Raw genomic sequence first — 12,233 nt, forward strand, 5'->3', positions numbered from 1 at the left:
TTCCTTTTTGATAACAAAGTTTATCTATTGGATCGTATTTCCTATCGTGCCTAGACTGCCTAGAAACTCAGATTTAAACTGAAGTTCAGTCACAGAACCATATGGTTTGTATGGTTTGCTTAGTTCTCTTTTGCTTAATATCGAATGTTTAATTTCTTTTTGGTAAACAAATCTCACAAACAGCCCATTTTATTAGCTGCCTCAATCTACTTTATTAAAATGGAAAATATATTAAGTCATATATAGATTATAAATAAATTATATGTAGATTATTAAATCAACATTTATTTACATATTTAAACTTACCTAATAAACTTTGAATTTCAGTCATGAGAGAATAGTTTTTATTGTAGTAACCTTCCTGCTGAAGACAATTATAACTATTAAAAGTATGTCTATAAAGCAAGTATTTAAAGGCCTATAAGAGCAAATAATGTAGGCCTGATTTGAGAACTATGAACTTGGAAATAATAAAAGTACAAATACTGAGCTCCAAATTTACCCTGGCATTTTACCTGGAAGAATTTTCCAGTTTTCATAGTACAAGCACCACCCCCTGCTCCACGGCGCCCAGTCCCATCGACCACCCAAGGGCTGAGGAGTGCGGGCGCACGGCGCAGGACTGGGAGACAGCTCCATCTGCAGCCCCGGTGCGGGATCCACTGGGTGAAGCCAGCTGGGCTCCTGAGTCTGGTGGGGACGTGGACAATCTTTATGTCTAGCTCAGGGATTGTAAATACACCAATCGGCACCCTGTGTCTAGCTCAGGGTTTGTGAGTGCACCAATCCGCACTCTGTATCTAGCTCAAGGTTTGTAAACACACCAATCAGCACCCTGTGTCTAGCTCAGGGTTTATGAATGCACCAATCGACACTCTGTATCCAGCTACTCTGGTGGGGCCTTGGAGAACCTTTGTGTCCACACTCTGTTTCTAGCTAATCTGGTGGGGATGTGGAGAACCTTTGTGTCTAGCTCAGGGATTGTAAACGCACCAATCAGCGCCCTGTCAAAACAGACCACTCGGCTCTACCAATCAGCAGGAAGTGGGTGGGGCCAGATAAGAGAATAAAAGCAGGCTGCCCCAGCCAACAGTGGCAACCCGCTGGGGTCACCTTCCACACTGTGGAAGCTTTGTTCTTTTGCTCTTTGCAGTAAATCTTGCTACTGCTCACTCTTTGGGTGCACACTGCTTTTATGAGCTGTAACACTCACCACGAAGGTCTGCAGCTTCACTCCTGAAGCCAGCGAGACCAGGAGTCCACTGGGAGGAGCAAACAACTCCAGACGTGCAGCCTTAAGAGCTGTAACACTCACTGCGAAGGTCTGCAGCTTCGCTGCTGAGCCAGCGAGACCACGAACCCACCATAAGGAAGAAACTCCGAACACACCCGAACATCAGAAGGAACAAACTCCAGACGCGCCACCTTAAAAGCTGTAACACTCACCGCCAGGGTCCGCGGCTTCATTCTTGAAGTCAGAGAGACCAAGAACCCACCAATTCCGGACACCCTATCAGAGATTTTGAAAACTATGAAGTGCTGGGAACAGAGAGACTGGACAGCTTCACAAAGATGGGGAAACCTTGGTAAGTACTCAGTTTTGCAGTTGAAACCCAAGAAGATAAAAATCTGAAGGACCATGCATTAAGAGTAAGGACTATGCCTCCAAAATATGGGCAAAGCTGAAATAAATACGACTTAATATTAATAGGACTTATACATAGTCCAAAACCAGTACCTGACAGGTTTAAAGAGATATGCTCAAACTCTCTCTACCAGAGGAAATTTTAATCCTTTTAGGAGGAAGATAATAATATTTAGAATCTCAAAGATGTTTTGTCCAAAACTTCTAAAATCAAATTTAAAATGACAAAATATGGTAAAAATAGAATCAAATGATCAAAACCTTAGAGAAATAGGTAGATAATTGAAACAGATTCATAGGTGGTTTAGATAATGTAGTTATCAGAAACTTTAAAATAGCTAGAATTGGCCTGGTGCGGTGGCTCATGCCTGTAATTCCAGAACTTTGCGAGGCCAAGCTGGGTGAATTGCTTGAGTTCAGGAGTTCAAGACCAGCCTAGGCAACATGGTGAAACCCCGTCTATACTAAAGAAAAACAAGAAGTTAGCTGGATGTGGTGGCTCACACTTGTAGTCCCAGCTACTCTGCAGGCTGAGGTAGGAGAATCACCTAAACCCAGGAGGTCAAGGCTGTAGTGAGCCATGATTGTACGACTATACTTCAGCTTAGGCAATAGAGTGAGACCCTGCCTCAAAAAAAAAAAAGTTAGAATTAATGTTTTGAAAAATAGAAGGAGATGTAAATAATTTTACCAGAGACTTAAAATTTACAAAAAGTCAGATGGAAGTTATAGAACTGTAAAATACTGAAATGAACTTACAAATTCAATACACTGTTGAGAAGAAGCAAAATAACAGACTAGTGAACTGAATGACAGGTCAGCATAAAATATCTAAACTGAAGCAGTAAAAAGAAAAAGAATGAAAAATAAGATTTTAAGAAACATACGAAACACAATAAATAAAACAAATCTAGCATGCATATAATTGGAGTAGAGAGGAGAGGAGGGGAGAGGAAGGGAGAGTAGAGGAGGGGAGGAAAGGGACAGCAGGAGAGGGGAGGGAACGGAATGGGAGAGGAGAGAAGGGGAGGGGAGAGGAAAATAGGGAAGGAAAGGCGAGGCAAGAGAAGAAGTAGGGGAGAGAAAGAGAGTGAAAGATAAAGCAATATAGAAAGAAATTGTGGCCATTTTTGAAAACATGTAATAAAACATGAAACCACAGATTCAATAAGCTCCCTGAACTTCAAGCAGGCTAAAGTCAAAGAAAAATATTTAATCAAAGAAAAATATTTAATCACCAAAAAAGGCACAAACAAATATACATACAAGCTTATTTCAACACTATGAAACCATACATAGCACCTTTGAGATCCGGATATCAGCCCGATAACAGAAGTAAACCACTATCTCCAGCTGAATACCGTCCAGTGAGAACCAGAGGGCTGGGACTAAACTAGAATTCCAGAGCCAGCAGAGTGTTGGTGCAGCCTGCCCTGCAGTCCAGGATATGCAAGGTCAAAGGAAATCTGAATGACCATAGTCACAGGTAAGGCATTCATCTGAATAGTCTGTGTAGAGACAGAAATCAGAATCATAGAGTTTCTTGGATCTATGGGCAGAATCTAGAGGCCCCAGACAGTCAGCTTTTGGAGAATAGCAAGTGGAAGGCATATATTAGAGGGATTTCCCAAGGATTGGAGGCGTAACTGCGAAGGCTTTTTGCAGGGTACCCTAACCTTGCCCACAGCAAAGCAGAGGCTGAAGGAGGAAGCAGGTTTGGATAATGTCCAAGCTCACTTCAGAGTCCTTCCTCTTCTCAGACCTTTTTTTCATGTTTTCACTCTTAAAGTTTGTAACTTGCTTCAACATTATATTTACCTCCTTAGATATCAGTCTCCCTTCATCCACCTTTAATTCAAACTTTACGTTTATAATTACCTCATTGTTCTGTTTCTGTTTTCCTACTCTTTGTTCTTAGAATCTGCTTGCAAATTTCTTTAGCTTTTGGCCAATTTCTTGTTACAACCAGCCACTTCGCTTTCTCAACCTCATCCTTGTATTCAACTGGGCCTGGAAGGGTCATCAATAGACTTGGGTGTCAGCTTCTTTGAAATTTGTGGACCCATCAATTCCCATAATGTATCAAGGCTTTGGACTTGTAACCACAGCCTGATTTCTCAGAGACTCTTTCTGTTTTTGCCAGCCATCATCCTCATTTTGAAACTGGAGTGCTTCAATAAAATAATGAATTAATAATATTCTTTCTTACAAGAGTGGGAGAATACCCAAAGTGAATAGTGATGGGAAGCCCAATCAGCAACAGGATAGTAGCAGTGACAGCGATCACAGCAGTCATGATTAATGAGGTCTACCAGTTTCTTCTATGAGCAGTTTTCAGATTTAAAGATTAGGGAGTTTACCAAAGAAAAACCATTAGTAGATTCTGTATTAGTAACCCATATTTTTTTCAAGAGAGTTTCCTATCTCTAGGGATACAGAGAACACCCTCATATCAGTTTCTTTGACAACTTGCTTTGACATTGCTTGGATAAAACACTAGGTTTGAAAATTGTTTGTTCACCAAACTTTGCACTCCATTTGATCTTTCCTCAGCTTTATATTTTAAATGTACTATATTTATTTTCCTCAACGAGTCAAACACTTTTATATCATTTGTATGCATATGCTCTGTGGGATCTTTTCATTTATTATTGTTGCTGTTACAAGAATAAATTTTTGTATTTCAAAAATGGATACTATACCATTTCAAAATCACGTAATTGAGAAATAATATGTCGAAGAGGCAAAAACATTTATTTTACTGAGAGTCAAAGATCTTGTCTGATAATTAAACCAGTAATTTACTTTTTTATTAGACAAGTCCTTTTGAGCATCACCAACCCCCAGAAGAGTTTGACAAAACTTGTTGAATTTAATAAATGCAAATAACCTACTCATCACTGTTGGGAGGGGGGGTGGATCAATAGAAATGGATCATGGATTCTAATCCTAATTCTGTCTCTAGTTTGCCATGTGAATTTGTATAATGTGTTTAACCTCTCTGGGCTTTAGGTTTTTTTTATCTTATAAAATGAGGATATTGATTGTACTGTAGGTTAAACATGAATTGTACACATGCTATATGTCAGAAACAATTCTAAGTGCTTTACATGTATAATTCTTTAATTATTGCAGTGGCCTTAAGAGAAGTGCAGTACTGTTTTGTACCTATGTAGCAGATAGAAAAACCAAAGCACTAAGGTTTAGGTAATTTCTCTAAGGTGTGACAACTAGTAAGTATCAGAGGTGAAAGTCACATCAGGTAGCCAAGCTTCCAAATTCATTCTCTTTGTTATTAAACTCTACTGCCTCTTTATACTGTTTCTCCCTGCTTTAGATGCTCTCTGAAGCCCTTATTCTAATTAATGTTCGATCTAGGACTACTAAAACTCCTTACTACCAGGCCAGTACTCTATTAATTGGATAAACTTTTAGGGATTTTACAAAAGTAGGTTCAATAAGAGTTGCAAAAAGGCATCTAAAGAACCTGGTGATTATATATTTATACTCAATTTTCCTATTAGCCTTGACTACATACTTTGGAGGTCACCACAAATAAATTTCTTGAGATCAGCACATATATAAATTCAGATGTCCATTAAAGAGCATACATACCATCTGATACAGCTGTCTTTGCTATATAGAGAAACTAATTGAATCTCTAATCAGTACAACATGTGTTGAATTTTAGTGTTGTGCTTCTATTACCTTGTGATTTGGTATTTGCACAACATGTTTGGTAAAAAGCTTACACTTCATTTTCCTTCTAGAAAGTCATTGCTTATTTTTAATCCCATAGTTGATGTTTTAAAGCCTTCTTCAGTTCAGGTTGGATGTGTTCTTTTGTATGACTTTGTTCTTGGACTTGAGCTGCAATCTTGTGCATAGCTAGAATTTATGTTTTTGGAAAGTCTGAGAATTTCACGGGGAGAGGGAATTTTAAAGCTTCTAAATTGTTTCCCTTTTAACACCCATGAAAAATGAGCACATGTGCTCATTTACTCTCCTTCAGAAATGTCCAAATCTAGCGTTCAGAAAGGCATTTCCTCATATGCCAGTGTCTGGTTGAAGTAAACTTGGATGTGGAAGACCAGGTGTCATTTTGGAGCCTCCTGCTTTGGGACTACTGTACATCATCCTGAACCTCCCTGGAACCCTAAATTTCTAACTTGCAGATTGCTTTGGAAACCAGAGAGACTTTTACAGCCAAAGGGTTCATTAGAAAATTCTGAATTTACCATCTGCAGAAAGAATCCTCATTTTCTTGGATTACTATTTTATCCTTAGAACATTGAAAGTGATACTTGTTTGGTTAAATTGCTTAGCTTTTCCTCATTCATGAGTAGTACTCATGTTCACATTATTCAACTTCAGAGGTGAAGAGGGTATTATGCTCTAAATATGTGACTTTCCTGAGAGCATATAGATCCATTTCCCACATTCAGTAGCATCCTAGTAAATTATTAACAGCTCTCTCCTGAGGAAGCGATGTGAGCTTTTATAGTATGTGTCCATCTCACACTACCAACATAGCCAACTTCCAGCTTCCAGTAAGAAGTCACTGAAAATGGAATTGGAAAGAGATGCCCATGGTATGCTCTTCTGAGGCAGTGTGAGCTGGCTCCAGCACACTTCTGCTATCTCGATGGAAATTTAAACAACACTCTCAAATGATGCCTGATAGTAGTGAGTGTGAAAGAGTGGGAATAAATATCTCTAGGTGTGTGTGGCTTCTAGCTTACTTCTGCCACGATCAACTGTGTGGCATTAAATAATACCTTTAAACTCTCTACATCTCTCATCTCTTCTCCACTGAAAAATGAGGACAATAACAGCTTTCTCAGATGCTTCACAGAAAAAGCTAGGAGATACTTGAAGTGGTAGTGCTGGAAATAAAATAAAAGCCTAATTCAAAAATAATAGGAGGGAGAGCGTGTAGAAAATTACATGTGAACAGGAAGTCATGTGTGACCGTGGCTTAGAAAGGGCTGGCCACAGTGTGTATAATAACGTGTAGAAGAGAGATATTAATGGATGGAACAGTGTCAGAAAGCCCAGACTTTCTGGGGTGATCAGTGCATCACAAACATTTTCTTGGTCTTCTCATATGTGTTGAAGGAAGAGTGCAGAGGCTAAGAAAGAAGGGAGGAGGGAGGAGCAAGCCTGCTATGAAATCCCTTAGATCTTTTTTACAGGTGGGATTTGTGAAATGCATTTTACATCTATAATTAGGGAATGAAGTGGAGCAGATGGCTACAGTGCAGTTATAATTAAAGTATAATGCACAGTAAAATCACCTTGTGCAGCCAGTCATGCATCCGAGACAGCAAATATTAATTCTCTTTGCACTCTGAAGCCTCTTCTTTGGGCTGCAGGGAATGGTTGTTGCATCATGATACTGATTTCATACACTCTTTTTGTACCAGAAGTTCCGTTCACAAATTCTGGATTGTGCTGTATTAAATTATGTAGTTCGTAGAGTCTGCTGTTTAATAATGAACACTCTATTTTAAAATAGAGGCACAGGCATCACTTTAATGGCATAGAGCTAGTGTTCTATGTTTAATGGCATAGAGCTAGTGTTCTATGTTTAATGGCATAGAGCTAGTAGTAGGTAACTTCCCAGGTTAAGAATTCATTTATAAACTTTTAAACTTATAAATTCATTTATAAACTTTTAAATTCATTTTGAAACTTTATAAACTTCTCAGCTGCACTACTATATAAGCTCTGAATGAGACAGCGTCTAATGCAAAAGAATGGAGTCTCTTTTACCCAGGACTCAGTTATTAGGATTATAAGAAGGTTGAAAACCAGTTATATAGTGGGACAGGCAAACGTGCTGATTCTCAAAATGCTACATGTCCATTTCTCTTATCCTCTCTATAAATACTAATGCAGCAGTGGAACCAGCAATGGGCTCAAAGTGGATAGCTGTATCCTAGTCCCAACTCCTTATATGTGCCCAGGCCAGTCCCTGCCACTTTCTGGGCCTCTCTCTTCTCATCTATAAGGTGAAGAAATTGGACTACCTCATTCCTGTGGTTTTTTGGGTTCTGTTTTCTTCTTCTCCTTATCCTTCTGAGTTTATCAGAAGACCTATTTCCTTCATAGTAGTTATACTATTACTAATTCTACTTAGTGTTAATAAGAGCATGGGAAGCAGAAAGATTTCTTCCTCTGAGAGTGTATTTTGTTTTGTTTATCACAGGAGTTGAGAGAATAGTGGCTCAAACTAAGTTCTGCTTTTCCCTTGCCAGGAAATACCGGACACTCCATGTAAACATCAAGCAGTCACTTTTTGGAGTTTTATTCTATCTCAGTGGTTTTTGCCTTCATTAAAAAAAAAAAAAAAAAAAAAAAGAAGCACAGTCCTGGAGTTACAGATTTTTTTTCCTACCCTCTGACTTATTTCAGCATTTCACCTATGTAGTTTTACCTTTAAGTATTAAACTACTTTACTGTAAGAAAAGTATATACATCCCTCAAGTCCCAAGCTTTTAGCCCTCACTGGAAAATAAAATGTTTGCCTTTTCATGTTTCCATTATAGAAACAAAACAAACAAAAAGAAAAGAAGAGAAAAGGTAAATCGAAAAAATTTTCTTTTCCTAAGATTAGCCCCCAAAAGTTAACACTCCAGCCAAGTTTCTATTGATAACTTTAATGAGACAATCTGCTAATGAATAAATGGGTAAATAGAACACTTGAAAAATATATATATATTCACAAAAAAAAGAATTAGTAGAAAAGACGAAATTATTTTACCATCAGGGAAGTAGTGTGCAAAGAACATGGTCGTTGAAGTCAGACAATTCTGAGCCTGAATCTTAGATCTGCTACCTCCTTGCGTGTCCATTCCATACTCCCACCTCGGAACCTTTAAGAAATTGTTTCACTTCTCTTGGTTTTAACGTCCTGATCAGTGAAATAAATAATTAAACCTAGATTGCAGGGTATGTGGAAAAATTAGAACAAATAAATGTAATATGTCTGGCAGAGAGGTGCTCATTAAATTCTACCTATTATTTAGCTCTCATTCATTAAATGGGTAGATTTGTAAAATATGACCTCACTCTTCTTCACCACCGTCTCCCACCCAAATCTCTACCCATCTAGCTAAATTCAGACACTTCTCAGTAAAAAATAGAGATTGACGCGAGGCCTGGAAATTTTCCACGCAAATTCAGATGAGTAAAGGATAAATCTAGGCCTCTGTAGATTTTCTTTCTTGGATATTTACCTGGAGATAATCTCTAGGAAGATATAAACAAGGTCTTGGTTAAAAGTATTGTGGAACCCGACCCCTAGACAACCAGATATCTAAAACGTAACCATGAGTTTGCAAGGTTTAGGTTGCCGGGAGAGGGGAAAGAAGTTGAGATTGAGTTTAGAAAATGAGCCATTTAATGCAACTATATCTTATTTTGTTACTTCTTAGGCAAAAATATTAACAAAATTGGAAAACCACCTTCACAGTTTGTAAAGCTGTTTGTAAAACTTCCATATAAATTATTTGATTCTTTAAAAGTCTTGGGAAATAAACAGATTGACGTTCACTTTACATGGTTTATTTACCTAAGGACCAAAGAGAATTTTCCTAAGCCACCCAGGAAAGAAGTGGCAGGGCTTTCTTCAAACTGACATCTCAACATCCTATTTCCCTTTCTCCTGAATTGTGCCAATGACAAGGTTCTGGTGTTGTATTCTTTCCCCAGTGACTCCCACTGAGGGTCTCAGAGCTCTCTTGTGGCTTGGTTTTCTTCTAGTGGTATCTCTTCTCGCTGAGACCACACACAGAGGAGAAAGAAAAAAGGCCTGTGTCCTTCTTGGGGCATAATTTCCTACAAATACAATAAAAAACAAAATGCCTGCCTTATCTACTGAAAATATTAGTCAAGAAGGAAACTCAGGCTTGTAATTTCAGGCCACTGATTATGCCAACTCAATAGACGGTTTTATTTATCTTTAACAAGAAGTTTCACATTATTAGTAAAAATTGTATCAGAAGTATGCTTTTGTCAAGGATCTCTGTATAAGTCATTGCTATTTAGAGAAGAGGCAAGAATATCTCAGTTATTCCCCAAAATGTGAAAGTCAGATATATACCATGGTGTCTTTTGGCTGATTTCTTTGTGCCTTTCTTTGTGCCTCCAGAGTCATATGTTTGCTTAACTGTGGAATTTACATTGCATTATATTACAATTTCCAGAATTGTTAAAAGGTGAGCTGCCTGATGATACAAGAGTATCTGATTTTCTAAGCTGCAATATAGATTCTGGTACCTGCTATGTGATCACTAAATATTTGTTAAACAAAATGAACCATTAGAGACCTTCGATGTTTCTATTTCTGGTAAAATGATGGGGCAGGAAACTAGATTGAATCTCATTGCAAACAACTAAATTCTTAGTAAAATAATGTGTTTTAAAATTTTTTAAGTTTAGAACCATTAATGGCTAGAAAAAAAAATACGAAGTCCTTTAGACAAAGCAGTAAGTGAAGATAAGCACTAAGAGATATGATGGAATATCAAAGGCAAATTTTACACTGAATGTGTTTATTTACTTGGGTAAATTTGAGCTTTGGTGTTCATAGTTTCAAAGGGCAGAAAGAATAGGAGACAAAATACCAACCCAATGTAAGATAACTACCGGGATATCTTCCTGCCATAACACTGTGGTACCAAAGACCATACACAATAGAAAATTTAAAACAAAAATAAACTTGTTCCCTCTCATCCAAGAGACATTAAAGGAAATTAAATATCACAAACCTAACCACATAGTAGAGGAAAGAAACATTGCTATTCATAATTTACGATCTCAAGCTAACTCTGATGCAATTTCCAGTCTAAATTCACTCTACGTTATTGATCCAAACACCTCAAGATGAAAATTTAATTGCATACTAATTGATAATTTTCATAGGCACCTGGTAGAAGGAAACAAAACCTTCCCAAGAGAAATTCACTTCCATTCCAGGCCTCAGGAAAAAAAAATCCACAAATACAACATTAAAATCAACAGTTCATGGCTGGAAATAACAAAACACACAAGGAAACAAGGTACCATGAGTGTGAAGCAATAAAAACACCAGAGCAGAGCTAGGCCTACATAAATTTCAAATATTGGAATTACAATGCATGGCCCATAAAATAGCTATGTAATTGATAGCCTTCTAAGATGGCCAAATTTTTTTTTTTTTTTTTTTTTTGAGACAGAGTCTTGCTCTGTCACCTAGGCTGGAGGGCAGTGGCACACTCTCGGTTCACTGCAACCTCTGCCTCCCAGGTTGAAGCAATTATCGTGCCTCAGCCTCCGTTGCACCACCACAGCTGGCTAATTTTTGTAATTTTAGTACAAAATGAGTAGGCACAGGGCTTTGTCATGTTGCCCAGGCTGGTCTCCAACTCCTACTCCTGGCCTCAAGTGATCTGCCCGACTCGGCCTCGCAAAGTCCTAGGATTACAGTTGTGCACCACTGCGACGGGCCAACCCCGCAATGATCTCTTAATATACTTGTGTAATTATATCTCCTTCATTGGGAGGGCTGGGTGTGGTGATTCACTCTAATAAATGGCACCCATATAAATGTGATGGAATGTCACCACCATGATTATGACTATGACTTCTGTCATGCCAGTACTTTCTCTTTCATGCTTCCCTGACTTGCTTGCTTTGATGAAGTGAGCTGTTATGTTGGAGAGGCCCATGTGGTGAAGAAATGACTGTGACCTAGAACCAGGTGCCAGTGAGAAATGGTATTTCTACAAAATACCTGAGAAGGGTTCTTCAAAATTTCAATATCATGAAATGTAAGGAAAGTCTGAGGCTCTGTCATTAGGGAATTGACAGAGCAGAGCCAACTGAGAAGGCGTGAAGACTTAATGCAATGTGATATCCTCAATTAGATCCTAGAGCAGGAAAAAGAACATTAGTAGCAAAACTGATGAATCTGTTTAGAGTCTATAGTTTAGTTACTGTTAATTTTTAAAATATTGACAAGCGTATCATAGAAGCTGAATGAAGAAAATGCAGGAACTTTTGTGCTATCTTTGCAACTTTTCTGTAAATCAACATTCATTTCAAAATAAAAAGTTTATTTTTAAAAACTTAATAGAAAAAGGTTATTTGTGAGAAGGTATTCATTGCAGTTATTTATTATTACAAATAATTTTTCCCAATTGTGAAATTTTTTTAAAAATAATTTTTATTAGAGTAAAATGGATAAGTAAGATGAAGCATTTTGTCAATAAAAATGAAACAGTTTAAAATGGTAATTATGACTATAGTGAGTATATAAATTTGTTTCTATTATAAGATTAAATGAAAAATTAGAATATATAATAATAGTGTATGTCATTATGAATATTACATATATATTTAAAATTATCTTACATATAAAAATGTATACTTTTAAGCCAAACCCAGGAGGAAATGCCAAAACATAGTACAGTGGATAGCTATTCTAGGATTATAATGTTTATCACTTTAATGTATTTATATAGTTTTAAGATGAGCATAAAATATTTTTGAATATCACATTCTTTCAAAACTCATGACTCTAATATTCTAATATTCATTGGTA

General features: G+C 37.4%; 1 protein-coding gene across 2 annotated transcripts in view; it reads left to right on the forward strand.

Moving 5' to 3' along the window:
• Positions 1 to 1,062: 1,062 nt before the first annotated feature.
• The window catches only part of TP63 (tumor protein p63), a 300,635-nt gene continuing 289,464 nt past the window's right edge, over positions 1,063 to 12,233 (forward strand). The window contains exon 1 of one of the 2 annotated variants that reach the window (XM_055110786.2): positions 1,063 to 1,586. The gene's annotated coding sequence lies outside the window, so the exon portion shown is untranslated. The remainder of the gene's footprint in view (positions 1,587 to 12,233) is intronic. The other variant, XM_055110784.1, reaches the window with a different exon arrangement.

Source organism: Pan paniscus, chromosome 2, assembly GCF_029289425.2.
Source record: "Pan paniscus chromosome 2, NHGRI_mPanPan1-v2.0_pri, whole genome shotgun sequence".
NCBI classification, from domain to species: domain Eukaryota; kingdom Metazoa; phylum Chordata; class Mammalia; order Primates; family Hominidae; genus Pan; species Pan paniscus.